This window comes from Crocuta crocuta, unplaced genomic scaffold (genome assembly GCF_008692635.1).
Source record: "Crocuta crocuta isolate KB4526 unplaced genomic scaffold, BGI_CrCroc_1.0 scaffold445, whole genome shotgun sequence".
Classification (NCBI taxonomy): Eukaryota; Metazoa; Chordata; class Mammalia; order Carnivora; family Hyaenidae; genus Crocuta; species Crocuta crocuta.
In genome coordinates, this window is record NW_027530847.1 from 2,699,144 (window position 1) to 2,705,022 (window position 5,879).

The window sequence follows — 5,879 nt, forward strand, 5'->3', positions numbered from 1 at the left end:
CCCCCTCCCTGCCCCTTTTTTCCTTTCTTTTTTTTTTTTTTTATTTTATAACCCTCCTACTTTAAGTGGCTCATTTCTTCAGCCAGTAACAGCCTCCCAACAGGGGAGTTTTGTCTGGTTCACTGCTCTGTCCCTGCACCCAGCATGATTCTCAGTAAAGACATGTTGCATGAATGGACAAATATATCCACAGGGTTGACTTCAAATCTTGGGCAATTTCACAACTCCTACCCGAATGAAAGGTGCCAATCCGGCAATTCCATTGTAAGACCCAGGAACGCCATTCATAAGATATCTGTATGCACTGCACGGATACCTCTGTATATGAAAAAGCAAGATGCTAAATAGTGTAGAAGTGTATATAGGAGTCCATGGTTGGAAGCAAAAATAATAACTCTGAGAAAAAAGTCTAGGCCATTTTAGAATGAACCTAGAAGCACATTTGGGAAGTTCAGATCTCAGTCCTGCCCCTAACAAATGTGTGACCTTGGATAGCACCTTTCCTCCCTCGGCCCCAACCCCCTCCCTCCCAAAAAACAAGGATAAGAGTTAAGACCTCCTGGTGGGGTTACTGAGAGGATTAAGGAAGAAAATGCATGTAAACGCCCAGCACCTCTCCTAGAGTGAGTACTCAGATATATTAGTTAAAGTAGAAATTTGTTTCCCTTGTGTCAGGATGGGAACAAAGATCGTTTAACTTCTTTTCACCCCTTTAAAAATTTATTCTGTAAATAAAATCAAATTGATGAAAGAGTTTCAAGAATAGAAAGACTACTCACATACTGTACCCGGAGTCAACAAGTGTTAACCTTTGCCATATTTGTGCTTTTTACCGCCTCTTCGTTTTTTTTTATTTGAACCATTTCATCCCTCTGTACCCCACTTTCAGCATGTAATTCTGAAGAACAAAGATATTCTCCTACATAACCAATGTACAAAGTAGAAGGAAATTGAACATTGATACAATTATGATTATCTAGTTTACAGTCATCTTCTAATGTCATCACTTGTCCCAATAATGTCCTTCTTTAAACTTGTGGTTAAAAAACAAAACTTGTGTAACAAAATTTACCATCTTACCCATTTCTAAGCATATAGCTCAGTAAAGTTAAGTATATTCATGTTGTCGTGCCAATAATATATTTTATGGCAAGCGTATACCTCCATCCAAGACCACACATTGCATTTAGTTATCTTGTTTGTTTTTGTTTCTTTTAATCTGGAACAAGTCCCCAACATTCCTTTTTCAATGACTTTTATGACATAGTGTTTTAAAGAGTCTAGGCCAACTATAATTTTGCATTTTGTTATGTGCTTTTATAATAAAAGAGCTAGTATTGGAAGTATGATTTTGATAATAATAAATGGAAACATGAAAATATCCATAGTATTTTTCTTCCCCAGTTTTTGGTAGAAGGTGGACCTCGAATCTATCCCTTCGGTTATAAGGCCCTTGGGCAATGTCACACCAGATCCTTGTGGTGATGGAAATGTTCGGTATCTCCTATCAATGTTAGTATTTCGCTTTACAAGATAGAATCTGTACTTGGAGGGAAGCTGGGTGAAGGTATCATGGATCTCTCTATTATTTCTCACAACTGTACATGAATCTACAATTAACTCAGAATTTAAAATTTAATTTTTTAAAAATGCTTTTTGGCATTTCAGAGCAGGAAGGGTCAACCCTTCCACCAGGAAGAACCTGGCCCCGTGGTGAAATTCCCAGCAGGAACCCTCGTGCCTGAGAAAGGACTTCTTAATGAGTTCCTTTCACTTGCAGGGGTTGGGGGAGGGCGCCTCCTTTGCCCTCCACAGGGACATTTTAAAGTGAATGAAGGGAGCAGGGTCCCTCATTAAGGCTGAAATGGGAGCTGCTGGGGGCAGGGGTTCTCTAGAAAGGAGGCCTTGCCCCAGGTCTGCATTTCCTGCGACAAAGTTATGGCATTAACAATAATCACCACTTCTTCATCCGAGAATGAACTGTGAAGGGAAACGTTGGAAAGGCCATATTACCTATTATTTTCATTAACTGCCAAGCACTTAATAAAATTGAAAAATTGTAAAGCCCTAAATAGGTATCCTTAGGGATTAGTTATGGGCATTATATTCTCACTCAGTAGAATGGTAGGCAGCATCTAATAGCATTTATAGTTGAAGCCAGGAATGGCATTGTCTGAGATTTTGAGGTTTCTTTTAGAAGATTTGGAATTTTCCTCAAGGCTGAGGGGAGCTGGGTTGGAAGAAGAGCAAGATGTTCTTAAGAGTCTCATCAGGGGAATGAACCTGCCCCCGGACCGCTGTTCAGGTTGAAATGCTAATTTTTGAGATTAGTCATGGTCTCTCCCTACCTAGAAAGTTTGGCCATTTTCTTGCTGTTTAGAACCCAGAAGGTCTGAACATAACATTCCTTGACCCTCGTAGGAATATCTCCTAAAGAAATCATCAGAGGTGGGGGAAAATGTGTACAGGGTTGCTTATTGCCATATTCTTTCTATAAGATTGGAAAATTGGAATAATAGTAACAAGGAATTGTTGAGCACCAGTTGCTGTGCTGTTTCATGAGCGTGGTCTCCTTTCATTCTTTCAAGTAGGTTCTATTATTATCTCCATTTTTACAAATGAAAGAAGACATGGAGGCAAAAAAGCTTAGTAATTTGCCCAAGACAACATTATTAGTGAGGAAGACAGATGTGCAAATGACAGCAATAATGCGATAAACATTAAAATAGAAACAATATGAGCAACTATAGGTAGGATGATGCCAAGTATTACCATCATATGCATTGTCCATTCAGGTGTTTCAGATAAAGCCTAGCACATGGTAAGCATCTAAAAATGGTTGTTATTATTTATACTTCAAACTTGAATGTGCCCAGGAATCACCTGGAGATCTTGTTAAAATGCAGATCCTGAATCTGCAGAAGGGGGGGGGGGGCGCGAGTGCTAAGAGTCTGCATTTCTAACAAATTCCCAGATGGTGTCCATGTCATTCAAGAACCACACTTTGACTATCAGAGAGTAAATAGGTTGGGGAAGTGGGAAGCCCTGAATATTTAAAAACAAAACAAATCACAGAAACCCCAAGGATCTGTGATGTGGAAGAAAACTGGAAGGCAAGATAGTCACTGTGTTAGTAGTGTTGGAGAGCAGCTTTGAGTGAATTTCTTTCCCTTTGTCTACTTTCTTTTCTTTTCTTTTCTTTTTTAGTTTATTTATTTTGAGAGAGAAGGAGAGAGAGAGAATCCCAAGCAGGCTCTGCAATGTCAGCTCAGAGCCAGAGGCAGGGCTTAAACGTATGAACTGTGAGATCATGACCTAAGCTGAAATCAAGAACTGGACACTTAACAGATGGAGCCACTCAAGTACCCCCCTACTTTTGTCTATTTTCTGTCTTATGAGTTAATTCAATTCCACAAATATTTATTGAGTGGTTTAGCACCAATCACTGTGAGAACAGAAATGAAGGAAATCTGATGGTTTCCTTAAGGATTTTTTAAAGGATCTTTTTCTAAGTTAAAAATAACTTAGGGGTGCCTGGGTGGCTGACTCAGTCGGTTAAACATCTGACTTTGGCCAGGTCACAGTCTCACCATTTGTGAGTTTGAGCTCTGCATTGGTCTCCGTGCTGAAAGCTCAGAGCCTGAAGCCTGCTTCAGATTCTGTTTCCATCTCTCTCTGCCCGTCCCCAGCTCGTACACAGTCTCTCTCAAATATAAATAAACATTAAAAATTTTTAATAAATAAAGAAACATACTGAAAAGTGCGTTTCATTTTATATAAATTATACCTCTACAAAATAGACTTAACACTTAAAGATATGAATAAATATCTGGGACATACGAATAATGATGTGGCGTTATATTTATTCAGGAATATTTTTTTAAAGGTTAAAATATTTTAAGAAAGGGGCGCCTGAATGGCTCAGTCGGTTAAGCGTCCAGCTTCGGCTCAGGTCATCATCTTGCGGTTTGTGGGTTCAAGCCCCGTGTCAGGCTCTGTGCTGACAGCTAGCTCAAAGCCTAGAGCCTGTCTTTGAATTCTGTGTCTCCCTCTCTTTCTGTCCCTCTCCTGCTCACACTGTCTCTCTCTCAAAAAAAAAAAATTAAAAAAAATATTTTAAGAAAAAAAGTCCTGGATGGTGAGTCAGGGGGCTTGAGTTCAGTCCCTATCTGTCAGTAACTTGAAGGTTTACTCTCTTCCAGGTAACTTGGACTTGGACAAGTGCCCTGCATATATTTTCAAAACACTTTGTACTTTTTTTTTTAATTTTTTTTAATGTTTTATTTATTTCTAGGAGAGAGAGAGAGAGACAGTGTGAGCAGGGGAGGGTCACAGAGAGAGGGAGTCACAGACTCTGAAACAGGCGCCAGGCTCTGAGCTGGCTGTCAGCACAAAGCCCGACGCGGGGCTCGAACCCACGAACCGGGAGATCATGACCTAAGCGATAGTCGGACGCCTAACCGACTAAGCCACCCAGGCGCCCCAAAACACTTTGTACTTCTTGACATCAGTTAATAATTTCACACACATGTGAATTTCCCATGTGTGTCTGCTATCCTGAGTACACTCCGACTTTCCAAGTCATGCACCACTTCTGGTTGTCACTGTGGTGTCCCAGCCACTGTCATGGCATCCACCCCACAGTGGACACTGGATATTATCTAGTGATAATATGAGTGAATGAGTGAAATCATGACTAAAGGGGAGGTGCTTGGCCTCTAGGTAGAAGGCATTTGGTTCATACCAAATATATAATAAACGGATATTTAGTAGAGGGTAGAAAAGAAAGCTTGGTAGGGAAAGCCAGCTAATCCTTTCCATACTGCTCCATCCTATGGATCTAGGCACCGCCTCCCTACCCTCAAAGCTGAGTGCAGGGGTAGGTGAAGAAGCTCCTGGGCATGGGAGTCATGTCCTAGATTCCAGAGTGCATCTCTCAGTTTTCTTTTTTTTTTTTATGTTTTCTATTTATTTCTGAGAGAGAGAGACAGCATGAGCAGGGGAGGGTCAGAGATAGAGGCAGACACAGAATCTGAAACAGCCTCCAGGCTCTGAGCTAGCTGTCAGCACAGAGCCTGACGCGGGGCTTGAACCCACCAACCGTGAGATCATGACCTGAGCCCAAGTCGGACGCTTAACCGACTGAGCCACCCAGGCGACCTATTTTTCTTATCTGTCCGATGGGGATTAGGGTGATAGTTACTTGGGGCTGTGGGAGGTCCTTGGCAAGAGACAGATCAGGGGTTAAAGTGTTTCAGGGGCCACAGTGATTGTCACTGTCCTAATAATCTCCCTTCATCGACCTGACCACCACCCTCCCTGATATTATTACAGTCTTAGCACTTCTTTGGAGCAGTGTCCTCCACTCCAGAGGTTCTCAAACCGTGATCCCTAAGAACTTGTTGGAAATGCAAGTTCTCAGGCTCCACCCTAGACCCTTCCAGATGAGATTCTTTGGGGATGAGGCCCAGGAATCTGCTTTACAACAAGACCTCCAAAAGAAACAAGCCCAACTTTGAGACCCTGCTGCTTGCTCAGATGTAAGCTCTCCTAGGGACACTGGGCCTGCATTGTTCACTTCTCTATCCGCAGGGCCTGGCATAGTCGACTTGTAATAAATATCTGCTGAATGCATAATAACTACCATACTGATAGCAACTAACCATTGATTGAGCGCCTTCTTTGCCAGGCTATCTTCTAAACGTTTTAGGATTAGCTCAGTTAAGCAGCCATCCCTGGGATCATTTTATGGATAGTGAAACTGAGGCTCAGGGAGGCCGAGCTCTGTGTTCTGGGGTCACCTAGCGGAAGACCCGGTACGGAATCCCGCGTTTGGTGGCTCGGCTCCTCCCGGCTCTCCAGGGGTCCCAGGGGCCGCG